Source organism: Monodelphis domestica, chromosome 5 (assembly GCF_027887165.1).
Source record: "Monodelphis domestica isolate mMonDom1 chromosome 5, mMonDom1.pri, whole genome shotgun sequence".
In the NCBI taxonomy this organism is placed as follows: domain Eukaryota; kingdom Metazoa; phylum Chordata; class Mammalia; order Didelphimorphia; family Didelphidae; genus Monodelphis; species Monodelphis domestica.
The window spans coordinates 193663750-193691243 of record NC_077231.1 but is presented as its reverse complement, the minus strand read 5'-3'; the positions used below and the strand labels follow the sequence as shown (position 1 = coordinate 193691243).

The window sequence follows — 27494 nt, the reverse complement described above, 5'->3', positions numbered from 1 at the left end:
AGTTTAATTGGTATGGAACTGAATAAATAAATAAATTTAGGAAGAATCATCATTTTATATTGGCTCAGCCTACTCATGAGGGATTAATATTTTCCTAATTGTTTAGATCTAACCTTTTGTGGAGAGTATTTTGTAATTATGTTCATATAGTTCTGAGTTTGTCCTGGCACATAGTCTCTGAAGTACTTTATATTCTCTATAACTACTTTAAACAGAATTTCTCTATCTCTTGATGCTAGACTTTGTTGGTACTATATATAAATGCTAAAAATTGATGTGGTTTTATTTTGTATTCTGCAACTTTGTTGAAGTTGTTAATTATTTCAACTATTTTTTTATTTGATTCTCCAAGTATACCATCATATCATCTGCAAAGAGTGATAGTTTTGTTTGCTTTTTGCCTTTTCTAATTCCTTCAGTTTCTCTTTCCTTATTGTATTCCTAATGCTAGCATTTCTACTACGATATTGAATAATAGTTGTATTAATGGGCATTCTTACTTCACTCCTGATCTTAAGGGAAGGATTCTAGCTTAACCTGGTTACAGATATGCTTGCTGATGGTTTTACATAGATTCTACTTATAATTTTAAGGAAAACTCCTTTAGTTCCTATGCTTTCTAGTGTTTTTAGTAGAAATGAGTATTGCATTTTGTCAAAAGCCTTTTCGGCATCTATTGAGATAATCATATAATTTCTGTTGATTTCATTATTGATGTGGTCAATTATGCTGATAGTTTTTCTAATGCTAAATCAACTGTGCCTTCCTGGTATAAATCTGACTTTATATAATCTTTGTGATATATTGCTATGTGCTCCTCCCTAGTGTTTTATTCAAAATGTTTGTGTCAATATTAATTAGGGAAATTGATCTACAGTTTTCTTTCTCTGTTTTTGTTCTTTTTGGTTTATATATCAGCACCATATTTGTGTCACAAAAGGAGTTTGATAGTATGACATCTTTGGTTATTTAAAAAATATATAATATTGGAATTAATTGTTCTTGGAAGTCTGGTAGAATCTGCTTGAATTCATCTGATCCTGGCTATTTTTTTCTTATGAAATTTATTGATAATTTGTTCAACCCCTTTTCCCTAAGATTTGTCTATTTAAATATCCGATTTCCTTTTCTTAATCTAGGAAATTTATGTTTTTATAAATATTATTGATTTCACTTAGATTGTCACATTTATTTGCATATAACTGGACATACTAGTTCCTTATAGTTTTTTTTAATTTAATCTTTATTGTTGATGAATTCACCCTTTTAATTTTTGATACCGGTAATTTGGTTTTCTTTCAAAATAAAATTAGCTAATGGTTTATTAGTTTGTTGATTTTCTTACTTTCAATTTTATTAATCTTTCCTTTGATTTTCAGGATTTATAATTTGCTATTTATGTGTAGATTTAAAATTTGTTCTTATCTACTTTGTTTAGTTGCATGCACAAGTCATTGATCTATTCTTCTATTTTAAACATCTAGAGAGATAAGTTTTCTTCTAATTACTCCTTTAGGGGGCATCTGGGTAGCTCAGTGGATTGAGAGTCAGGCCTAGAGATGGGAGGTCCTAGGTTCAAATCTGGCCTCAGACACTTTCCATCTATGTGACCCTGGGCAAGTCACTTGACCCCCATTGCCTAGCCCTTACCACCACTATTCTGACTTGGAGCCAATACACACTATTGACTCCAACATGGAAAGTAAGGGCTTAAAAAAATGAAAACAAATAAATAAATAAATAATGCTTTAGCTGCATCCCATAAATTTTGGCATGTGGTCTCATCATTTTCTTTAATGAAATTATTGAATGTTTCTATGATTCAGTTTTTGACTCACTTATTGGATTAGATTATTTGGTTTTCAATTAATTTTTAACCTATGCTTCCATAGCATTTTATGAATTGTAATTTTTGTTGCATTATAATCTGAAATAGATTCATTTAGTATTTCTTCTTTTCTACATTCATATGTCATATTTTTTATCTCCTAATACATAGTTAATTTTTGTGTTGTGCCACTGAGAAAAAGTTGTATTCCTTTTTATCCCCATTTAATTTTATTCAGAGGTCTATCATCTCTAACTTTTCTAAAATTCTGTTTATCTCCTTCACTCCTTTTTTTTTTTGCTTATTTTATGGTTAGATTTATTTAGTTCTGAGGGGGAAAATGGAGATCTCTCAATATTGTGTCTTGTAATTCATTTAATGTTTCCTTTAAGAATTTAGTTGCTATACTGTTTTGTGCATGTGTGTTTAGTTTTTGATGTACAGTAGAGTTTGGGGGCTTATAGACAAGAGGTGTCCAGAGAGGAAAAACTCTAAATCTCTTAGTCAATCTATTGTAGCACACTGTCTTTTCCCATTATTTAGGTGTGTGTGAGGAAATGGCAAGAATTAGAAAGAGCTTAATAATTAATCTTAAGAAAATTAATTGCCACTGAGCCCACGATTCTATTTTTTAAAAAAAATCTTATACATCCAATATCTTTTGTGCCTTTTTTCTTTCATTTTGAAAGCTTTCCAAGAGTTTTAGAAATCTTGACAGGAAAAAGGAAATGAAACATGGTAAAATTCAGTCATGAAGTTTTTTTGTTTCAGCTTTTTTTTCTATCCTCATTGATATAAATAATATATATGGTTCTGAATGGTATAACAAGATATGCCATATTTTGTCACAATCAAGTTACAATGTGCTAACATATCACAAGAAGGCAGGCATTCACCTTTCAAGTCTGCATTCAGATATTTCCTGTGATTATCTATGGTACATCATCTCCCCCCTCCCCCATCATTTATCAAGACTATATTTTGGTTCCTGTTGATGAGCTAGCTAGAAAAACTTCTTAAAAATCCACCCTCATAGGTTCTATTGCACATTCAAATCATATTTTTATCTTGCTCTTGGCAAGGCTAGCTTTGTGGGCTGGGGCTTAGCAGCATGACTCCCTGGAGTTATTTTTTTCAGGTAACTAAACTAGGAGCCTTCTTCTTAATCTTACCTACAGGAAAGATCATGGAACAGTCTCTGGCCTTTGGCTCTTACCTGCTAGAGAGATTTTGTCAAATTTGTATTTGTAACAGTAAATTTATGTTGTTTACTGAGCAAAAAAAGGCACAAAAAAACCCCCCCGACTACAAAATATTTGTATATTGATTAATCCAATTGGTAATCAAACCAGCATGGCCTGGTGGAAAGATTACAGGATTTAGAATCAGAAGATCTGGGTTCATGTCTCAACTCTCTGTCATTTAATCCCTAGATGACCTTAGGGTGATTTACTCTCTATGCCTCAGTTTCCCATCTGTAATAGAGAATGTTGGATTTAATGACTTCTAAGGTCCCCTACAGTCCTAAATCTATGACCCCAAAGCTTTCTGCATGTTTCTATGAGCTTCTCTGGATTTCTGTATTTTTAATGTGAGATTAAAAAAATTTTTGTCTTCATTCACATAGTTGTAGTCAGTGTTTATAGTATCACTTTAGTTCAGCTGTCCTTTGTTTCCATCATATTCTTCCTATATTTATTCAAATTCTTTATATTTTTCACTTCTTATGGTATAATAATATTCTTCTGAATTCCTATACCACTTTGTTCAATCATTAGGCACACTCTTTTTAGCTTTTTTGCTGTTATTATTATTATTTTTTTGCTATAAATAATGCTGGCTCATGGGACCAGGCATGTGATAAGTCTACCAACACTTAAGAATTCAGAGTTTGATCTCCTTAGTGACTATTCACCAATTAAAGATGTCATGCAATGTCTAGTGGAGGGCGGAAAAATGGGCTTCCAAAACTGTTTATGGATCCTCGTGGAGGTATTTCAGAATCATTGATCTCTGCAAAGATCTCTGATGAATGAATTTATTGGTTAATGTTAGCCTGATCAATACATTGATTTTCTTACCTGGAAGCCAATCTTTTGACATTCTTAATCATCACACATTAAGCTGGTAGGAGCTTGTTCTAAGCATATCCTTGGAAATCTCCAGTGGGTCAAAGGGTAAGAACTTTTCACTAACTGTAATGATATAATTCCAAATTGCTTATTCAAAATTTGAACCAATTAACAGCTCACTCTTTTTCTACAGCTACACTACCTTTGAATTTTATGGCCTTCTGCTATCTTTTCCAATTTGATGACTTGAAGTTGGAATCTCTATATAAGACATTTCCTTTCTTCTTGTCTTTGACTCTCCCCCATGCTTGGAATACATTGCCTCCACACCTCTGCCTAGTGGAATTCATAGATTTCCTTTAAAGATCAAATCAAATGCCCCATCCTACATGAGGCTGTTAGCATCCTCTCCCCAAATTATTTTAAATTTATTTTATGTATCGGCTATATTTTACTAATTTATGTTCAGACTGTCTTCTCTGCTGCCCCTTGAGAAGAACTATTTTGCCTTAATTTTTATCTCTCATACTCAGCATAATCCATGGTACATAGTAGATGCTTACTAAATGCTTATGGAATGAATGATTCAGTTCCAGAATTGCCTGTGAAACATCTGGCTATATCATCATTTGGATTTTTTTAAAATCCCTTTTTGAGATCTGAACATTTGCTGACTAGCTAGGAGATTTCCTTGCATTTATTGCCAGAAATGATGGATGGAAAGAGTGTGGATGAGGAGGATTTCACAATCCTGCATTCAGCAGGAGTTCTGCTGTAAAGCATCACTTTATTTTTAGGCTTTAGCAATACTTATTTTGCCTATGGGACTTAGACCTTCCGATTTTTCTTTGGGTTCTCTCTTGCAGCTCACACAATCTCTGCCAAAAGATTTTCTTGTGGAGTTCAAAAATCCATCAAGAACTTGGCAGTAGGACTGGCCTCAGGCAAAAATTGTAGGAAGATGCGAAATTCACCCTTAACCCAATTCATTTTGCCCTTTAGTGTCCTTTTCCTTTCAGAAAGTTCCTCCCAAGTCCCTGGCACTCAATGCCTTCAAGTTATCATCTGTGAACCCTGTCTTTGCTCAAAAATTTAGTTTAGATTCCCTTTCCCTGAATCCTTCCAGTAGCTTTCAACAAAAACCTTTAGTCCTTAGGTGTTCCATTCCTTACTCTCTCAGAGGATCCAATTCACTCATTTCCTTAATGGATTTAATGGCTGGAAAGCAACTTAATGTGTTATCTGACCCAGGAACTGCTTTATTTTGCATTTATAAAAGGGTCCCAGGAGAGGGCAACATCTTAACTTCAAGGAAGGAGTGGTAGAATTTCAAAACGATTGTAAAGGAGTAGGATATCTGAGGACAGCAGGGCCTTAACCTCTCTCTGGGAGCCCATGGGGATAACATGTTATCTACTTTATTTTATATAAGGCATATATTTGACATAATAAGCCCCCTTTGCCTTTAGGGGGTCTGCCTGTCAGTTGTTTAGTTAAAGTGATGGAAAAGAAAATGATACAACCTTGGGGTGAAGGACAGTGGGGAATAGTTAGCCAAGTCAGCAAGCAACTAAAGAAAGTAAAACTGGGAGTATTGCATTTAATAGTCTATTTAGTGATTGGGTGGTTTTCTTTTGAATTCTAACTTCCTGGGGAGGCTTTTCCATAAGCTCCTTCTACTCAGGGAGACTGCAATCTGACTGGGTTCTCAATTTGTTCCTTACTGATTCTTGGGGCTCTCCCAATACCTAATTTCCAGGTTAGATTCTTCTATTAGGCTGCCAGTGAATAAACCTGGGGAAGGTGGGAACAGGATCTGCTTGTAGAATCCCCAAAGACTTCCCCTAGAGTCTGACTTCTGGGATGCTTGATTTGTTCCATAAACCTACTTGCTCAGTTATGAATACAAGCCAGCTTTTCCTTAATTCCATTGAGAGGTCAGGCTCAAGATGCTTTGCAAGGGAATTATATAGAAAAGAAAAGTAAAATAAGGCTAAAGGATGGAAACTTTAAAGTCTCAAGTTTACTGGGCTTGTAGAGAGACCAGAGAGGTTTATGCTAGTTAAATTGCAACCAGGATGACCAGAAATTTAGGCATTTATATACATAAGGAGGCTTATGGACCCAAGCAGAAGACTACATCTCTGCACATCTCACCTAGCCTTTTGTTTATGTACTTACTTTCATTTATATGCCAACGATGAAAGATCCAGCAAATAAGAGAAGCCTCTTTATACTTTATTCCTCATATCTCCTGCACCTGTGGTCCTCTTTTGGGGGGAGAAATAAAGGCCCAGAAAGGGATTTTAAAGTTACAGACTCATAATGAATCAATGAATATTTGTTAAGTGTCTTCCAAGAATCACACTAAGGTTTTTTTTTTGTTTGTTTGTTTTGTTTTGTTTTAGGAAATACAAAATATTTCCTGCTTTCAAGGAGCTCATAGTCTAATGGGCAACATAACATGAAAACAAGATTTATGCAGGAATAAATTGGAAATAATCAGGAGGGGGAAGGCAGTAGAATTAAGGGTGGTTGAGAAAGGTTTCATTTAGAAGGTAAATTTTAGTTAAGACTTAAAAGTCAAGGAAGCCAGGACATGGAGATGAGGAGAGAGAACAATCCAGGAATGAGAGAAAGCCAGAGAAGAGGCCTGGAGTTAGACAATGGGGTATGTTGCTGAGGAAGAACAAAGAAGCTGGTGTCATTGGATAATAGAATATATTTAGAGGAGGGAGTTTAGGGCATAATAAAACTGGAGAGGTCAGGATGGGGAACAGATTATGAATGGTTTGTGCCACAGTAGATTATTGAATGAGTAGGAACATGGCCAGACCTGTGGTTTAGGAAAGTCACTGTGATAGATGATTAGAGGATAAATTAGAGAGGGGAGAGTCTTGTGTAGGAAGACCCATCAGCAGACTGTTGCAATAGGTTAGGCATGAAGTAATGAGAGTCTGCCTCAGGATGCTGGCAATGTCTGAGGACAGGATGGAAAGTATTGGAGAGATGTGATGAAGGTAGAATTGATGGACTTTTAGCAATGAATTGAATATGGGATATGTTTCTGTGTATATGTGTGTGACTGAGGGGAGAAGGGAGAGGGGAGAAAGAGAGGGAGGGAAGGAAGGAGAGAGGAGAGAGAGAGAGATAGAGATATATAGATAGATAGAGAAAGAGAGAGAGAGAGAGAGAGAGAGAGAGAGAGAGAGAGAGAGAGAGAGAGAGAGAGAGAGAGAGAAAGAGAGAGAGAGAAAGAGAGAGAGAGAGAGAGAGAGAGAGAGAGAGAGAGAGAGAGAGAGAGAGAGAGAGAGATATTAAGGATGACATCTAGGTTTTGAACTTAGGTGAGTGGGAAGTTGGTGGCACTGATGAGTTTAAGATGTTTATAGGACATCCAGTCTGAGATATCTAATAGGCAGTTGGACATGTAAGACTGCAGGTCAGCAGAGAGGTTAGGACTGTATAAACAGACCTGACAATCAACTGAAAAAGATGATAATTCAGAGCATAGAGATAATAAGAAGAGATTTAACAGAGGTTTATGCTGTCCAGCAGAGGGAAGCATGACATCAACAGAGAAGTTGGCAGCTCTGAAGTGTCAGAGGTATGAGCTCTCCTAGCCATATGTGTATAGTGGCCACACATGTCCCTTGGTGTATTTGCTTCACATGTGTCCTGGTCACATGGGCTCTTGGTATTTTTAGTCCAAGCATTTTCGTTGCTCACATATATTTTTTTCATCTGCGCCCTCCTTATTAGCAATGTTGTAAGTTGATAGAGAATATTCCCTACATGTCCACAAGAGAATGTTTTCTTGTCAATTTATGGTACTGTGAGATTGTCTTTCTTTTAATCAGAACAACTCTGGTTGTCTGGTTAAAATAAATGCATTGGAGAGGGCTTGTGTCCTATGGTTTTGAATAGGGTAATCTTCTAGGTAAAGGGAATATCAGGTGCTATAGATATTAAATTCATCTTCAGTAAGAACTTGTAAGGGCAGCTAGGTGGTCCAGCTGATAGAGTGCTAGACATGGAATCAGGAAGACTCATTTTCCTGGGTTCAAATATGACTTCAGATACTAGCTGTGTGATGTTGGGGAAGTCACTTGACCCTGTTTGTCTCAGTTTCTTCATTTGTAAATGAGCTGGACAAAGAAATGGCAAAGTAGTATTTTTGCCAAGAAAACTCCAATTGGGGTTTCAAAGTATTAGACATGGCTAAAAAGGACTGAACAACAACAAAGAACTACTTGGCTCTGTATCAGCACAGACTGGTAACTTCTCTTTTTGCCCCTAAGCCAGCTCTGTTTTGGGGTCAGTGCACACCTGGTGGCCAAAGATAAAGCTCTTCTACTTTAGATTAAATTCTATTTCTTAACTTATAATTGGCACGTTAGTATAGCATTGGCCCAGGATGTTGGTTTCTCAATGGCTTCAACATTTTCTGCCCTGAAACCATTCATGATTTTCTGCCCCCTGTGTAAGACCAACAATCTTTTTTAAAATTTTAATCCCCATTTGCCTATCAAATTTCATAGTGACACCTGATGAGATCAATCTAATTGATATTTCACATTTGGCCTAGTCCAGTTGCCATTTCCAACACCTCCTACCCCACTGTTTTGTATGAAAATACTGACTCACAAGTTAGGTAGAGACTTTTGAGTTTGTTTTTTCTTTGAAGAAAGAGGCTATACTGTCAACTATGTTAGCTATGTAAGTCTTAACAGTGATAAAAAAAAAAAACTTTGGGAATTAGCTCTCAAAAAGGACTAAAATATCTTTATTTCTAGCATCAGTTTAGTTCAGAGGAATTCAAAGGGGTTCATTACTGAAAGACTTGCTATTAGGTAATGAATTTTCTTTAGTCACAACAACTCATGAAGATATAAGTTATCAGCTTAGGTTAGTCAATAATTGTTTAGTCAATAATCATTTATTACATGCTTACTATGTGCCAGGGAATGAGCTAAGCATTAGGGGTAAAAAAGAAGAGCAAAATGGTTTTTGCCTTCAAAGAACTTCTATTCTTATGGGAAAGACAACAATAACTAGGTAGATATGTAACACTCCAATAGAATAATTATCTCATTTTAAGCCTGTGCAACAGTGGCTCTTTTAATCCTTAAGGTTTCTTATGCCATTGTCTTAGATAATTTCTATTAAACTAAAACTTAGGATCACCACAACAAACTCTCTGAGCCCCCAGTTAGGAAAATTTCTAACAATTTAAGCAAAGGTTTGGCTTTCTGCCTTAATTTACATTTATGTTTATCTCTTGCTAACCTTTGGCATCATTATGTTGGAGGCTAAGTTCGGGTTATTAGAAATGTTTGGGTAAACAACCCTAGCATTTGGGAGAAGAGTATATTTTTAAAAAACTTTCCTCAGGCCTCAAGGAAGAGAGGGCAGAATTGGAGGCAACAATTGCTGAAGTCTTTTGCTTTGAGATACCTGTAGAGTTTATAGACTGACCTGACTCCTGCCTTCTCTGCCATAGTGAAGTATTCCTTTCTCTTTCTACTATGCCTGGTTGCCTCTGTGTTGTTAATTCTTCCTTCTTCAGCTTTTGAAGTCCCTGTTCCATCCTCTTCACTGTCAGCCCCTTGAAATCTCTCCTGAGCTCTGAACTAGGTCCTCGTTATGTACAAGCTCTTCAGGCTGTGAATAAGTCCCTCATCTAATCATAAAAGACTTCCTGTTACACAAAATCAGAATATTTCCTTTCAATTTGTTACTGAGGCTTTGTTCATATTTTGGGAATAAGATGTATTCTCATCTGATAAATGTATCAAGATACATGGTATCTTGATACTTTAAATGGGTAATGGTGTTTACAAAAGATCCTGAGCAAATGGAAAGTAATCCGAGGGGGAAAGGGATTAGCAGCTGTGAAAACCAGGAATGTCTACTGAAAACGGTGAGATTTAAATTGAGTGAGAAACCAAGGAATCTAGGAGGCAGGGTAAGGGATGAGGATGGGAGTGCAACTACTATGAGGGTATATATGGAGGGAAGTCAAGTATAAGGAGATTTAAAAGCTCGGAAGGAGCAAGGTTGTGATGGGCTTTAAATGCTAAACCCAAATACTTTCTATTTGATCTTGGAAATACTAGGGAGCCACTGTTAGTTTAATGAGTAACAGGGATGGGGTGACACAGTGAAACTTGTACTTTAGAAAAACCACTTTGGCAGCTGAATTTGGAAAATGGACTGGAGAGGGGAGACACTTGAGAGGAGAGACTAGTTAGAAGTCTTGCAACAATCCCCACAAGAGGTGTTGAACTTCTGTATAAGGGTTGTGGCTGTAAGAGTGGAGAAAATGAGATAGAAAGGTGTTTCAAGTGGGAAATGAATAATAAAAGGTTTTATTTTTAATTATTTTTCTTATATTTCAAAAGTGTTTTGGATTCATTGGTTTGGGTATTATCTCCACTGAGACACAGCACAAGACTTAGTTGTCTTTGTGAGGAGTAGGAAAAACAAAACAAAACAACTACCACAAAACCTACTCATCTGGTAACCAAACTTCTCTTGATGGACATTTCTGAACTTGGGGATTATGATCTTTAGACAATACTCACATTAGATACATGCTCAAATCCTCTCCAACTTTGTAGGCTAGGCTGTTGCTTTTGTTTACCTGCCATTTTCAGTCTTTAGTTCTTTTATTTTTTAATTCAAAGATATTTTATTTTCTGAATTATATGTAATAATAATTTTAAACATAAGTTTTCCAAAATTATGAGATGCAAACCATTTCCCTCTCTCTTTTCCTTTCACTCACTCAGAGATAGTAAGCAATTTGATCTGGACCATACATGTATTATCAAGCAAAACATTTCCATGTTTGTCTTTGTTGTAAGAACACACGTATAGAACCAAACCCCCTAAATAAAACTGTGAATACATGGATGTAAAAGAAAGTATGTTTTGATCCACATCCATACAACTTGTAAGGGATTTTAGCAGGAGCAAGCTGAAAGCAGGGAGTACAGAGGCAGAGAGAGAAAATTCTGGAATGCAGAGGAGACTTTCTCTCTGGAGAAAAGTTAGTGGAATTGCTCTCTGAAGAAGGACATTTTGAAGCTACCAGGAGACTGGGACTTTACTTCAATCAAAATCATCTTCTGGAAGTGGTAGAGAGAGTGGTAACACTCCACCCAGGTGGACTGTGTGGGTGAAGCCATTTCTTCCCTTCCTGATCCTGTGAGCTCCTGCTGCTGATTTTCTACTGCGACTTCTCCAGACCCAAGAGGACATCAGTTGTGAGACTTCCTTCGCCCTTGTTCCAGTTCCTACAAGCCCTCCTCTAAATATTAAATAGTAATAAAGGAATTAATTAGAATAGTACAGAAAGTTGTTAGTGGATTTAGTACCCTGACTTTGGGGTTTAAGATTAGATTAAGATTAGATTTTCCAATTCCTTTCCTTTCCTTCCCTTAGTTTTAAATAAACAGTTAGTTTGATATAATTACTTCTTCTACCTAGTATTTCAATTATAGTTATTTCAAACTCCAACAATTCTTTCTCTGGAGGTAGATAGAATTCCCTGTTATAAGTCCTTCAGAATTGTTTCAGATCATTGCATTGCTGAGAAGAGCCAAGTTTTCACAACTGATCATTGTACAATACTGCTTTTACTATGTACAATGTTCTCCCAGTTCTGCTTATTTTGCTTTGTATCAATTCATGTAGATTTTCCCAGCTTTTTCTAAAATCATCCAGCTGATCATTTCTTATATCACAATAGTATTCCTTTCCAACATGTACCACAATTTCTTCAGCCATTCCCCAATTGATGGATATTCCCTCAATTTTCAATTCTTTGCTAACACAAAAAGAACTGCTATAAATATTTTTGTACAAGTAGGTCCTTACCCTTTTTAAAGTGTCTCTTTGGGAAACACACCTAGTAGTGGTATTACAGGATCAAAGAGATTACTTAATTTTATGGCCCTTTGGACATAGTTTTAAGTTGTCCTCTAGAATGGTTGGATCACTTCACAATTCCACCAATGATACATTAGTGTCCCAATTTTGCCATATCCCCTCCAACATTTATCACTTTCCTTTACTATCATATTGACCAGTCTGATAGGTGTGAGGTGGTACCTCAATGTTGTTTTCATTTGCATTTCTCTAATCAAACATGATTTAGAACATTTCCCCATATGATTATTGATAACTTTGATTTCTTTATCTGAAAATTACTTGTTCATATACTTTTACCATTTGTCAATTGTAGAATGGCTTGTATTCTTATAAATTTGATTTAGTTATCAATAGATTTGAGAAATGAGACCCTTATCAGAGAAATTTATAATAAATTTTCCCACAGTTTATTGTTTTCCTTCTAATCTTTATGTTGGTTTTGTTTGTAGAAAAGCTTTTAAATTTAGAATAATCAAATTTATTCATTTTGTATCTTATAATGTTCTCTATCTCTTGTTTGGTCACAAATTATTCCCTTCTCTATAGATCATCAGGTCAACTATCCTATGTTCCCTTCATTTACTTATGATATCACTCTTTATATGCCCATTTTGACCTTATCTTGGTATCGGGTGTGAGATATTAGTCTAAAACTAATTTCTGTCTGGAAAATAACATTATTTTCCAGTTTTCCCAACAATTTTTTTTATAATAGTTTGTTCTTATCCCCAAAGCTGGAGTCCTTGGTTTTATCAAACACTAGAATCCTAAGGTCATTTACCATTGTATATTGTGTATCTAATCTATTCCATTGATCTACCATTCTATTTCTTAGCCAGTACCAGACTCTTTTGATGATTACTGCTTTCTACAGTTTGAGATATGGTTTTGCTAGAATACCTTCCTTCATATTTTTTCCCATTAATTCTATTGATATTCTTGACTTTTTATTCTTCCAGATGAACTTTGTTATTATTTTTCCAGTTTTATAAAATAATTATTTGGTAGTTTGATGTGGCACTGAATAAATAAATTAATTTAGGTAAAATTTTCATTTTTATTATGTTAGCTGGACTTGCCCATGAGCAATTAATATTTTTCTAATTATTTAGATCTGACATATTGGTGTGAAAAGTATTTTGTAATTGTGTTCAGTTTATTCCTATTTTTATCTAGTCTTTAATTTTTGATCTTTATTCTAAATGACTATAGGAACATCTCTCTTAGATGTACCACTGATACCTCAATCAAGCTGTAAGAAAATACTCTTCTTACATATATTAACCACAGTTGAAAGGGGGGGGGAGAGGCATGGACAGGCACCTCAAGATTTGAGGTACTTGAGGTTACAGAGAACCTTCTCCCCTAAAATACCCTTATTCCCTTCAGGGTCCCCTCACTCTTACAAGGATATTTGTGTTTATTTAACTAAAACTTAATTTAATAACAAGTTCAAACTGGGAAGGTAGCAGGGTAGAGGGAATAGGGGTTGCCCTATACTTTTCCACAGATTGGATTTGAGTCTCTTTCAGCTTTTGAGCTGAGGCCAGGCCTCACAAGCTTGTGGAGGTTTTTTTTTTTTTTTCATTCCTGTCTATGCTATATCTGTGCTAGCCTTCTTAAGTTCAAGCAGTAGACAGCAAGAGGAAGAAAGGTTCTGACTTTCAAAGCTAGTTGGGCCTGTCTCTTAAGGCTAAAGCCCTAAAGACTGGCCTTACAGTTCAAACTGCTCCTCTTAAATCCTTTTGTTTGATGACATGATCACAGGAATCCAGGTAGAGCACACAGTTGAGAATTATCCAGCAATAGAGGTACTTCTATCCTGATACAGGGAGAGAGAGCTCCTTCCAGTCCAAGGGCCAGGAAAGAGAGACCTTGAGAGCAACTGTCACTCTTTAACTCTCCCTTCCCCCTTCCAACTGTCCTCGCTGTCCATCAATCTTCACTCTATCATTCCGTCAAAATTTCAACTGCCAAGTGGCCAACTGAAACTTTTAGGATATCTCTGAGACATCTTAAGTTCAACATGACCAAAACCAAACATATCTTTCCTCTAAAAATCATTCTCTCTTCCTAACTTCCCTCTTAAATAGGATCATGGACCATCCTTTTAGTCACCCAGGTTCAAAACCTAGATAGTATCTTCCTCAATCCCTCATTGCAATTCCCTCACCTTGCCATAGTCAATCTTTCACCAATTTCTATTGATTCTGCCTTCAAAATCTCTCTTATATAAATCTCCTTCTCTCTTCTGACTTTGCTACTGCTCAGGTTTATGCTTTCATTACCTCACAGCAATACAGCTTCAATAGCCTTTTTGGTTGGTCTCCTTACTTTAAGATTCTTGCCACACTCTACTCCATCATCTACTTAGCTATGAAATTGGTCTTCCTAAAGCACAAATCTGATTGACTTTCTTTGGTTCATTTAAGTCTCAGCTAAAATTCTACCTTCTCCAAGAAGCCTTTCCTGTCCTCCTTAATGGTAGTGTCTTCCATCTGAAATCATAAATACTTATTTTCCCTGCTAAAACACTTTTATGATTTCCTTATTTTTAGCCCATCTTTTGTTTACTTTTCTTATGGAAATTAATAATGATGCTGACATTTATATTGCTTTTTATTACTTTATTGCATTTGATTCTCATAACTCTTGGAGTTCCTTTTTAAATATTTTAAGTAAAACATACTTGGATAAGTACTTGGGAAAAAAATAGACCTCTAAAATCATTGGTAAAAGGTAACTCCTGGTAAGGAAATTTTCTCTACCAATGCAGATCACTAACTGTTCTTCAACTTAGAGGAAATTATTGGAGTGGCATTAAATGCTTTTAAATTATTAATTGGATTACTCAGGGTCACATAGCCAATATATGTCAGAGATAGGACTTGAAAACAGGGGCCTCTTACTCTGAGGTGATGTCTCAATTCATTATGCCTTGCTGTTTCTCAAACAGGTACTGTAGATAGTATGAAAGTTGCTTTTTAGGTTAGAAAGCTGAAGGTCAGAGATAGACACATAGCTAATAAGAATCAGAGACAGCCTGGGACCCTAGAACTTCTTTCCCTACAAATTTATTGCTTTTTATATCATACCATTATAATTCACAGGTCTACGAGGATTTACAATTGCCCAGATTAGAGAAAATGACTTCTGAGAAGTGAAATGAAGGCTTTGAATCTCATTCCCCCTATTGATTACTTCCAGTATGGGATGCATTGCCCAAAAACTCAATTTGTAAGATTTAGCAATTCAAATATCAATAAATTATATTTCTAAACAGTGAGATAATAGCAGGCCTGAGTGAAACAGGAAAATTTTGGTTGAAAGATGAATGATATTACCAGTAATGATCAGTGGAGAGCCAATACTTTTCAAACACTGATCATTTTCACTCCAGTGTGGAAAGCTATTCAAAATTCTAATACCAAAGTTAGATTGAATTAAATGGTTGTTCAACTTCTTGTTAGTGACACAAAACAGTTTTTAGCAGCTTCCTAGCCAGATCTAACAACTGTACCTTTAGTTAGAAAAGTTTTCCTTTTTACCTTTAATGCTCATTTTCCTCAAGGACTGCTCAGTGGTTTCTATCTCTCTGAATCTAAAGTCCTATTTGGTCCCTTTCTCCCTGTTTAGATCACCTAAAGTGATATGGTAAATTATACTCAGAATTTCATTTGTTTGAGGTTGTGGTCAAAATTGATTACCCACCATCAGGACCACCAAACATGAAAAACTTCACTAATTCAGACTAAATGAAGAAAGGTTATCACAAAGCTTAAAAACAGAATCATAGAATACTTTAAAAATTAAATAAGGCTGTATTACTTATAATTAGACATAGCAACTTAACCAAGACTAAAAAATACTTGGAGTAGAGTTCCTTTTGGACCTACTTTAGTGAGTAGATTAGAGGTTTATAATCATTTTTTCAGTTGTTTTAATACTAAAGTTAGGGAAGTTTGTCCTCTTAATTATGAAATACATATCTCTAAAAATCCTGATCCCACAGAAGTAGGGTCTTGAGAAGATTAAGACTGACTCTGTATATGTTTTTTTTTTAAAATTATGCCATTTACAAGTGATTTTGTCCTATAATTGCTTTTGTCCAATAATTGCTTAAGTCATGGTTCTTTGTCTATGATTTTAGTTCTGAGTTCAGATGGTCTATAATTTGGTTAAATTTAAAAATCTGGCTCTTCTTGGCTGAAGAGATTAAGTGACCTTGGGGAATGTATGCAAAAGTGAGGGAATCAGGCCTGATAATGTTCTAGCACCAAGCTATCCTTAAAAGACATCCAATTTGCTGTCTAGAAGTCTGACCACTACCTTGCACCTGGACTCCAACAATGAAAATTTAGTCTCATGAGAGAAGAAGGGCAGTCAGTGTTAGCTCCCATTATCAAATTTCTAACCATTCATGTTATTCTTTGCTTCTCAGCTTTATAACTAGTCATATTTCCTTCAATCCCATGATGTCATCTACCTCATTTTATTTTTTGTTCTGTACCCCAATCCTACTCTGGCCCAAAAACTATGTAAGGGGAACTGTCTATTTATTCTGGGTCTTGGCATAAATGGAGACAAACTTCTGACTCATTTATTGACAGGTAGCATGCCCCTCCTAATAAATGTTATCTTACTCAGAGATCTTCCTCTGTTTACCCTTTTTCTCAATTAAAATGCTATAGTCCTGTTCCTAAAAAGACAGCTGCATTTAGTGGAAAGGGCAAGGGATTTGGAAGAAGAAGATTGGTTTCAAATTCCAGATCACTGTGTGACTTTGGGCAAGTTATTTGATCTTTTTGAGCCTCACTTTCCTCATTTGTATAATGAGGGGCAAGGACTATATAAAAACCAAATATTTCTTTCAAGTCTAAATCTACAATTCCTACTCTATCATTAAAACTTGAATGTTTCTTTTTTTTTTTCACTTTAAACATTATTTTATTTGGTCTTTCCAAACATTATTCCTTGGAAAAAAAGGTCATTTTCTTTTCCTCCCCCTCCCCCTTCCCACCACCTCTCCCATAGCCGATGCATAATTCCACTGGGTATCACATGTGTTCTTGGTTTGAACCCATTTCCATATTGTTGGTATTTGCATTAGAGTGTTCATTTAGTCTCTCCTCAGTTGTATCCCCTTCTCCCCTGTAGTCAAGCAGTTGCTTTTCCTCGGTGTTTTTTTTTAATAATATTTTATTTGATCATTTCCAAGCATTATTCATTAAAGATAAAGATCATTTTCTTTTCCTCCCCCCCACACCCCATAGCCGACGCGTGATTCCACTGGGTGTCACGTGTTCTTGATTGGAACCCATTGCCATGTTGTTAATATTTGCATTAGAGTTTTGTTTAGAGTCTCTCCTCTGTCATGTCCCCTCAACCGCTGTAGTCAGGCAGTTGCTTTTCCTTGGTGTTTCCACTCCCATACTTTATCCTTTGCTTATGAATAGTGTTTTTTCTCCTAGATCCCTGCAGATTGTTCTGGGCCATTACACCACCACCAATGGAGAAGTCCATTGCATTCGATTATACCACAGTGTATTAGTCTCTGTGTACAATGTTCTCCTAGTTTGCTCCTCTCACTCTGCATCACTTCCCGGAGGTTGTTCCAGTCTCCATGGAATTCCTCCACTTTATTATTGCTTTTTGCACAATAGTATTCCATCACCAACATATACCACAATTTGTTCAGCCATTCCCCAATTGATGGGCATCCCCTCCTTTTCCAGTTTTTGGCCACCACAAAGAGCACAGCTAGGAATATTCTTGTACAAGTCTTTTTGTCTATTATCTCTTTGGGGTACAGACCCAGCAGTGCTATGGCTGGATCAAAGGGTAGATATTCTTTTGTCGCCCTTTGGGCATAGTTCCAAATTGCCCTCCAGAATGGTTGGATCAGTTCACAACTCCACCAGCAATGAATTAGTGTCCCTACTTTTCCACATCCCCTCCAGCATTCATTACTTTCCTTTGCTGTCATGTTAGCCAATCTGCTAGGTGTGAGGTCATACCTCAGAGTTGTTTTGATTTGCATCTCTCTGATTATAAGAGATTTAGAACACTTCTTCATGTGCTTGTTAATAGTTTTGATTTCTTTATCTGAGAACTGCCTATCCATGTCCCTTGCCTATTTATCAATTGGAGAATGGCTTGATTTTTTGTACAATTGATTTAGCTCTTTATAAATTTGAGTATTAAACCTTTGTCAGAGGTTTCTATGAAGATTTTTTCCCAATTTGTTGTTTCCCTTCTGATTTTAGTTACATTGGTTTTGTTTGTACAAAAGCTTTTTAATTTGATGTAGTCAAAATTATTTATTTTACATTTTGTGATTCTTTCTATGTCTTGCTTGGTTTTAAAGCCTTTCCCCTCCCAAAGGTCTGACATGTATACTATTCTGTGTTTACCCAATTTACTTATAGTTTCCTTCTTTATGTTTAAGTCATTCACCCATTTTGAATTTATCTTGGTGTAGGGTGTGAGGTGTTGATCGATTCCCAATCTCTCCCATACTGTCTTCCAATTTTCCCAGCAGTTTTTATCGAATAGTGGATTTTTGTCCCAAAAGCTGGGATCTTTGGGTTTATCGTATACTGTCTTGCTGAGGTCGCTTTCCCCCAGTCTATTCCACTGATCTTCCTTTCTGTTTCTTAGCCAGTACCAAATTGTTTTGATGACTGCTTCCTTCTAATATAGTTTAAGGTCTGGGACTGCAAGGCCCCCATCATATGTGTTTTTTTTTTTTTCATTATTTCCCTGGATATCCTTGATCTTTTGTTATTCCAAATGAATTTTGTTATGGTTTTTTCTAAATCAGTAAAGAAATATTTTGGGAGTTCAATGGGTATGGCATTAAATAGATAAATAAGTTTGGGTAGGATGGTCATTTTTATTATATTGGCTCGTCCTATCCATGAGCAGTTGATGTTTTTCCAATTGTTTTCCTCGGTGTTTTTACTCCCATAGTTTATCCTCTGCTTGTGGATAGTGTTTTTTAGATCCCTGCAGATTGTTCAGGGACATTGCATTGACACTAATAGAGAAGTCCATTACCTTCGATTGTACCACAGTTTATCAGTCTCTGTGTATAATGTTTTCCTGGTTCTGCTCCTTTTGCTCTGTATCACTTCTTGGAGGTTGTTCAAGTCTCCATGGAATTCCTTTACTTTATTATTCCTTTTTAGAACAAAAGTATTCCATCACCAACATATACCACAATTTGTTCAGCCATTCCCAAATTGAAGGGCATCACCTCATTTTCCAATTTTTGGCCACCACAAAGAATGCAGCTATGACTATTCTTGTACAAGTCTTTTTCCTTATTATCTCTTTGGGGTACAAACCCAGCAGTGCTATGGCTGGATCAAAGGGCAGACAGTCTTTTATCACCCTTTGGGCATAGTTCCAAATTGCCCTCCAGAAAGGTTGGATCAATTCACAACTCCACCAGCAATGAATTAATGTCCCTACTTTGCCACATCCCCTACAGCATTCATTATTTTCCATAGCTGTCATGTTAGCCAATCTGCTAGGTGTGAGGTGATACCTCAGGGTTGTTTTGATTTGCATCTCTCTGATTATAAGAGATGTAGAACACTTTTTCGTGTGCTTATTAATAGTTTTGATTTCTTTGGCTGAGAACTGCTTGTTTATGTCCCATGCCCAATTATCAATTGGAGAATGGCTTGATTTTTTGTACAATTGATTTAGCTCTTTGTAAATTTGGTCATTTTTATTATATTGGCTTGTCCTACCCATGAACAGTTAATGTTTTTCCAATTGTTCAAGTCTAGTTTTAGTTGTGTGGAAAGTGTTTTGTAGTTGTGTTCATAAAGTTCCTGTGTTTGTCTCGGTAAATAGATTCCTAAATATTTTATTTTGTCTAAGGTAATTTTGAATGGGATCTCTTGCTGCTGAGCTGTGTTGGAAATATATAGAAATGCTGATGACTTATGTAGGTTTATTTTGTTTCCTGCAACTTTGCTAAAGTTGTTGATTATTCTGATTAGCTTTTTGGTTGAATCTCTAGGATTCATTAAGTAGACCATCATGTCATCCGCAAAGAGTGATAACTTGGTCTCCTCATTGCCAATTTTAATGCCTTCAATTTCTTTTTCTTCTCTAATTGCTACTGCTAGTGTTTCTAGTACAATGTCAAATAATAGAGGTGATAATGGGCATCCTTGCTTCACTCCTGATCTTAATGGGAATGCATCTAGTTTATCCAAATTGCAGATGATATTAGTTGATGGTTTTAGATATATACTGTTTATTATTTTTAGGAACGACCCTTCTATTCCTATGCTTTCGAGTGTTTTTAATAGGAATGGATGTTGTATTTTATCAAAGTCTTTTTCTGCGTCTATTAAAAGAATCATGTGATTTTTATTGGTTTGCTTGTTAATGTGGTCAATTATGTGGATTGTTTTCCTAATATTGAACCAGCCCTGCATTCCTGGTATAAATCCTACTTGATCATGGTGAATGTCTCTTCTAATCACTTGCTGGAGTCTTTTTGCTAGTATCCTATTTAAGATTTTTGCATCTATATTCATTAGGGAGATTGGGCTATAGTTTTCTTTCTCTGTTTTTGGCCTGCCTGGCTTTGGAATTAGTACCCCGTTTGTGTAATAAAAGGAATTTGGTAGAACTCCCTCTTTGCTTATTATGTCAAATAGTTTGTATTGGGGTTAGTTGTTCTTTGAATGTTTGATAGAATTCACTGGTGAATCCATCAGGTCCGGGGGATTTTTTCTTAGGAAGTTCTTTGATGGCCTGTTGGATTTTTTTTCTGATATGGGATTATTTAAGAAATCTATTTCTTCTTCTGTTAGTCTAGGGAATTTATATTTTTTAAAATATTCATCCATATCACCTAGGTTGGTATATTTATTGTCATATAGTTGGGCAAAGTAGTTTTTAATGATTGCCTTAATTTCCTCTTCGTTGTAGGTGAGGTCCCCCTTTTCATCCTTGATGCTGTTAATTTGCCTTTCTTCTTTCATTTTTTTAATTAGATTGACCAGTACTTTGTCTATTTTGTCTGTTTTTTCAAAGTACCAGCTTCTAGTCTTGTTTATTAGCTCAATAGTTCTATCACTTTTGATTTTATTAATTTCTCCCTTAATTTTTAGGATCTCTAGTTTGGTTTTCTTCTGGAGGTTTTTAATTGGTTTGTTCTCAAGTTTTTGATTTGCATTTACAATTCATTGATCTCTGCCCTCCCTAATTTGTTAATATATGCACTCATGGATATGAATTTTCCTCTAAGTACTGCTTTGACTGCATCCCATAAGGTTTGAAAGGATGTCTCACCATTGTCATTTTCCTCAATGAAATTATTGTTTCTATGATTTCTTCTCTAACTAACCAATTTTGGAGTATCATATTATTTAATTTCCAATTACTTTTTGATTTGGCTCTCCATGTACCCTTTCCAATCAATGTTTTTATTGCTTAATGATCTGAAAAGGTTGCATTTATTATTTCTGCTTTTCTGCATTCACGTGCCATGTTCCTGTGACCTAGTGTATGATCTATTTTTGTGAATGTGCCATGTGGTGCTGAGAAGAAGGTGTATTTCTTTTTGTCCCTATTTATTTTTCTCCATATGTCTATTAACTCTAATTTTTCTAAGATTTCATTCACTTCTTTTACCTCTTTCTTATTTATTTTTTGGTGTGATTTATCTAAATTTGATAGTGGTTGGTTCAAGTCTCCCACTAATATGGTTTTACTGTCTATTTCCTTCTTCAATTCTCCTAGTTTCTCCATTAAAAATTTGGATGCTATACCATTTGGTGCGTACATGTTGATTAATGATATTTCCTCATTGTCTATACTCCCTTTTAACAGAATATATTTACCTTCCCTATCCCTTTTGATCAGGTCTATTTTTTTTTTGGCTTTGTCAGATATCATGATTGCAACTCCTGCCTTCTTTCTATCAGTTGAGGCCCAAAAGGTCTTATTCCATCCTTTAATTCTAACCTTGTGAGTATCAACTCACCTCATATGTGTTTCTTGAAGACATCAAATGGTAGGGTTTTGGGTTCTAATCCAATCTGCTATTTGTCTATGTTTTATGGGTGAGTTCATCCCATTCACGTTCAAAGGTATTATTGTCACTTGTGGATTCCCTGGCATTTTGATATCTTCCCCTAGTTCTGACCTTTCTTCTTTAGCTATATCCTTTTGAACCAGTGATTTACTTTAGGTCAGTCCCCCTAGTCCCCTCCCTTGATATGCTTCCCTTTCTTGCCCCTCCCTTTTTATGCTCCCTTCTCCTCCCCCTCTCCTTCCCTCCCTTTTTATACTCCTTCCCCCTTCCCTCTCCTTGATTTTCCTTTCTTTCTTACCCTGTTGGATAAGATAGAATTCAGGATCCCACTGGATCTAGATGTTCTTCACTCTCAGATTTGATTTCACTGAGAGTAAGGTTTAAGTCATTCCACTTCATGCTCTCTTCCTCTCCTTCTCATATGAGAGTTCTTCCTCTCCCCTTCCCATGTGTATCTTTGTATGGGAAAGATTATTCTTTTTAGTCCCCCCCCCCATTTCTTGAAGTAAATGTTAGTATTATCGACGATTCCCCCTCGCTTTTTCTTTCTTTGCCCCCCCTTTCACCAAATCTTCTTGATGCCCCAATCTTTCCCTATGCATGATTCTTCTAACTACTCTTATGATGCATACAATTTTTGAGAGTTACACAATACATTTTCCCCACATATTAATATATATAATTTGATATAAATGTATTCCTTATAGAATAGAGTTTGACTTAAAGAAAAAGATAAGCTTTATCTCCTTTTCCCTTTCTTTCATATTTACCTTTTCATGTTTCTCTTGCTTTCTGTGATTGGATATCAAATTTTCCACTAAGTTCTGGTCTTTTCTTAGCAAATGCTTGGAAATCTTCTATTTTGTTGAATGCCCATACTTTCCCCTGGAAGTATATAGTCAGTTTTGCTGGGTAGTTGATTCTTGGTTGGAGACCCAGCTCTCTTGCCTTTCTAAATATCGTGTTCCATGCTTTGTGGTCTCTTAGTGTGTTAGCCGCTAAGTCATGTGTGATCCTTATGGGAGCCCCCCTATATCTGAAACTCCTCTTCTTTGCTTCTTGTAGGATTTTCTCCTTTTCTTGGAAGCTCTTGAATTTGGCGATTACATTCCTGGGGGTTGTCTTTTGGGGATTTAGTATAGAGGGTGTTCTATGAACCCTTTCTATTTCTATTTTGCCCCCTTACTCCAGAACATGTGGACAATTTTCTTCTATAATCTCCTGTTGAACAGCATCGAGGTTTTTGTTTATCTCTGTTTTTTTGGGGAGACCAATAATTCTGAGGTTGTCTCTTCCTCTGTTTTCCAAGTCTGTGACCTTTTCAGTGAGATATTTTATGTTTTCTTCTAATTCATTAATTTTTTGGCTTTGCTTTATTGATTCTTGCTGTAATCTCGTCTTCCATTTGCTTAATTCTGGTTGTTATTGACTGGTTTGCTTTTCAGCTTTGTCTGCCCTTCTATTAGATGCTTCCAGCTCCTTCTCCAATTGTGAAGTCTTTTCTATCAGACTCCTGATCTCTTTCTCCCATTTTTTCCCCCAAAAGGTTTCCATCTTTTGGGTAACCTCCAGTTTGAGATCTTTCAGAGCTTGTGGATAGTTTCCATTTTGCAAGGCATGTTTTGATTTTGTTTGGATTTCATCCTTATTCTCTTCTTTTCTTTGGGTACTCCCTCCATAAAAGTTTTCAATAGTCACCCCCCCCCCTTCCTATTTGGAGGCTTGATTTTGGGCTATGTGAGCCATCCCTTTGGTGGTTTTATTCCACTTTCTTTTTTGGTCTGGGGTTTGGGTGATATGGGCGGGTTTCCTGTGAATTTAGTAAGTTGCCTTAGGCTAGTTCTTCCCAGCCTCCTAGGTTTCTTAGAGCATGGGCCCCTGTGTTTATCCCAACTGCCCAAGCATTCAGAGTGGCCCACCCAGGTGTTCAGCTCCACCCAGGTTCTCAGTGAACAGCCCCAGATTTCAGTTCCACAGCCCCCTGTGCTCAGCACAGGATTCTCCTGTGAAAGAGCCCTGAGAGGTTGTTTCCTTGCAGTCTTTAGAACCCAAGGACCCTGGTGTTCCCCCCAGACAGAGATGCTCCTCACTCACCTGCTGTCCCAGTGAGCACTCTGATAGCTTACTCTGGTTTGGGGGTGTCTGTGTGGGGGAGGGGTGCCTCAGTTCACGTTTTTGTGTGAGCTTTTCCTCCTCCTTATAGTGTGGAAATGTTCAAATCCCACGTACCTTCATTTCTGTGGGGTACTGGAGAGTCCCTCCATTCTTCCAAAGATGATTTTTATGCTCTTTTGAGGTAGTCTATTTCCTTTAGTGCTTGGGAGGGAAAGCGAGTCACGTCTAGATTGTATCCATGTTTACCCCGAAGTCAACTTGGATGTTTCTAGTGGGAGCCAAGGTCCCAATCCTGCCCAACAGAATACAAAGAAAAAAGTCATAGGAACAATACTTTGCATCCTATTCAAAGGTTATAGACCATGCCAGGAAAAGAAAGATGATGTTTCTCATGACTGCCCAGCACCTTCCTGTGGAGATTCCATTAAGTTCACTCCCAATGGACCATGTGCTAATAACTTTGTGTTCTCCTTCCATGACAGAACACTGAACTTTCAAACTGCAATAACTCTTGCTATAATTGCTCATGTTACAGTACATTTACTACTCTACAAAGTTTCCTTCCCAAAATATTCATTTTCATAGCAATATAGATGTTTTGTTTTGGGCTACCCCTAGAGCCCTCATTTAAATGACTCCTTTTGATCCTCTTGCCCCGAGGGCAGGGATAGTTAGGACAGTGAGTAAGTAAAATAATCTATTTACTTTGTTCTAGTTGAACTCCAGCAGGGTGGTTGTTGTTGGTTTTCTGGATGAAATTAGTCTTCACTCTTGGAATTTTTCTTCAAAAAGTCAGACTTTCCAATAACTTTAATACTTTAAAGATTCCATAATTCCATTGGTATGGAATATTGTATTCACTGATGCAGACCACATCTCCTTCATGTCTGAATAAACAGTTTAATGAGTTGCTATAAACAAACAAACAGAAATATCATTACCTGATCGCCAACATTCTGGCAATGCATCTTACCCAAATCTACTAGGCTTATCTTCCAACAAAAGATATAAACAGTCCATGCTTGAGCTTCATGGAATAGTTTCCTAGAACCTTGGTTTACTTATTTTCATGTCATGATGAACCTTGAGAGTTGTACTAAATGGATGCATTTCTAATTCATTCAGATAAAACCTTTGTGCCTCATGCAAATTTTCAAAAAGAGTCTAAGAAGAAGGGGTAAGGATACAAAAGAATTTGCATTATTTTCTTTATATTTATTTCCCATCTATTCCTGTTGGCATGGTAAATAGGATGCTGGATCAGGAGTCAGGAAGACATATTAACTAACTCTGTGATTCTGGGCAGATCATTTACTCTCTTAGCTTGTTTCTTCATTTCTGAAATGAGAATAATAACATCTCCTCTACAGGCTCATAGATTTAAACTGGTATGGTGGGATTGTTAAGGGGAAGAAACAAGAAGTAAACATCTAAATATTTTAAAGTTTATTGATGGGAAGATTGAGAGGAAGGAGAGTAAAAGGATAAGGGAAGGGTCTTGATCTTAACCCCCCAAGTCCCTTAAAACTATCTTAATGGCTAACTTATCTATGCTAAATAAATTAAGTTTCCCCAAACACAATCTCACAAAATAGAGTACAGTATATGAGCCAAGATCCCAGAAGAAGTGGCCAAAGTAGGTCCAGCAGAGAAGTGATAGTTCTTCTTTGGCCTTCTGTCCAGCTGCTTGCAGGCAGTCCAAGCAGATTTTCTCTCACTCAAGCTGATATCTTCCAAAGGGCCAGAAATCTTGTAGAAAGATGGAAAATCTCCACTCTCCTCCAAAAGCTTCCTCCAGGAGAGTGTTTTTACAGTTGGGACCTTAGAATCTTGACTCAGGCTCCCATGTGACCTTCTGTCACATGTCCCTGTCAATCAAATGAAGTTCATATTGCAAAATCCTTTTGCAATCTTCCTTTGCTTACTACAAAACCTAGGAAAGGCCATTAGAAAGCATTCAGTCCATTCCTCTCATTTTATAGATGAGGCCAGAGAGGCCAAGTCACTTTTCAAAGATCATTTGAATCCAGGTACTCTGACTCCAAATTACATATCCTGCCTACTGTACCATATTGCTTTTCAAATGAGATGTTTGTCAAATACTTTGTTAACCTTAAAGTGCTATATAAATGGCATATTATTATTCCATAAGGGCAAGTACATGGCATAGTAGATGGGATTTTGTTCCTGGACTTGGGAAGACAAGTTCAAAATTGGTTATATAGACATTTATTAACTGTGTGACCCTGGGCCAGCAGTTACCTAACCCTTTTTGCTTCAGTATCCTCTCTGGAAAATGGGCTGAAGAAGGAAATGGCAAACCACTAGAGTATTTTTGCCAAGAAAACCTCAATAGGGTAAGGAAGAGTTGGACATGATTGAACCTATTGAACAATAACACACAGACATATATGATACATATATGTATATATGCATGCATATACATGTATATAGTATGCTTATGCATGCATACATACATACATACATATATGTGTATATATATATTACTACAGGCATTTAAATAGAATTCACATCACCAATGTGACTTTCAGAGCAAGTGTAGACACAAGTTCTATTTTAAAATGGGACTATAGCATGAGTTTTCTCAGATCTGTGCTGTGACTGTGTAGGTGGGAGCACAGCACAGAAAGACAATTCAGGTTTTCCTGCCAACTGGATGATCTGACAATAGGAGCTTATGTAAATCACTTGCCATTTTTGAGCCTTTGTTTAATTAGGTATAGAATGGAGGAATTATGACATAGCTATTTCAGTCGTCTGGGGAATTCATTGGTCTAATGTTATCATAGTTTTGGCAAAAGAGAGAAGAATAGAGGCGTTATGATCAAGTACCTTGGTGTGTTTCACTCAGTCTAGTCATTGCTTAATAAGGTTGTCATGATGGGGTGAGCAAATTAATACCAACCATCAGTACATGAGTAAGTCAGCATGGTGGCTCAGAGAATAGAAAAACAGCATAAAAGAAGCTTCAGAAGGAGCCTATGACCAGAGTGGCAAATAAATTGTAAACAGGTATCTTAATGCCATAGTTTATTGGAAGCATTTCACAGAAAGCCACAAAAAATTACAGTTACAATTGTGATTTAAGAGGCAAATAGACTGAGAGAAAGGGTGTGAGAAAATTGTGGAGACAGGATCAATATGACTTGATGTCTGATTGACTGAATCATTAAATTAAAAACTAGAAGGGACCATGGACTTCAATCCAAGGGTTTTTTATATATTTTTAGGTCATGGACCTATTTGGTAGGTCCTTTCACCTATTTGGTGAAGCCTATGAACCTCTTTTAAAATAATGTCTAAAAATGTATAAACTGAAATATATGTGATTACAAAGGAAGCTAACTATATTGGAAAAATGATCAAATATATAAAAATATATAGGTTCATGAATCCCAAGCTAAGAACCCTTGATCTAGACCAATGCCCTCTTTTTAAAGATAAGAAAAGGGAG

The 27494-nt window shown here is 36.4% G+C and overlaps 1 long non-coding RNA gene across 1 annotated transcript; it reads right to left on the bottom strand.

Moving 5' to 3' along the window:
• Nucleotides 1-8320: 8320 nt before the first annotated feature.
• On the bottom strand, nucleotides 8321-25811 carry LOC103104811 (uncharacterized). Its single transcript, XR_008912286.1, has 3 exons — nucleotides 24725-25811; nucleotides 24134-24311; nucleotides 8321-11215 (listed from the first exon to the last, which is right to left on the bottom strand). It is a non-coding gene; the product is annotated as an uncharacterized LOC103104811 (long non-coding RNA).
• Between the last annotated feature and the right edge of the window lie 1683 nt (nucleotides 25812-27494).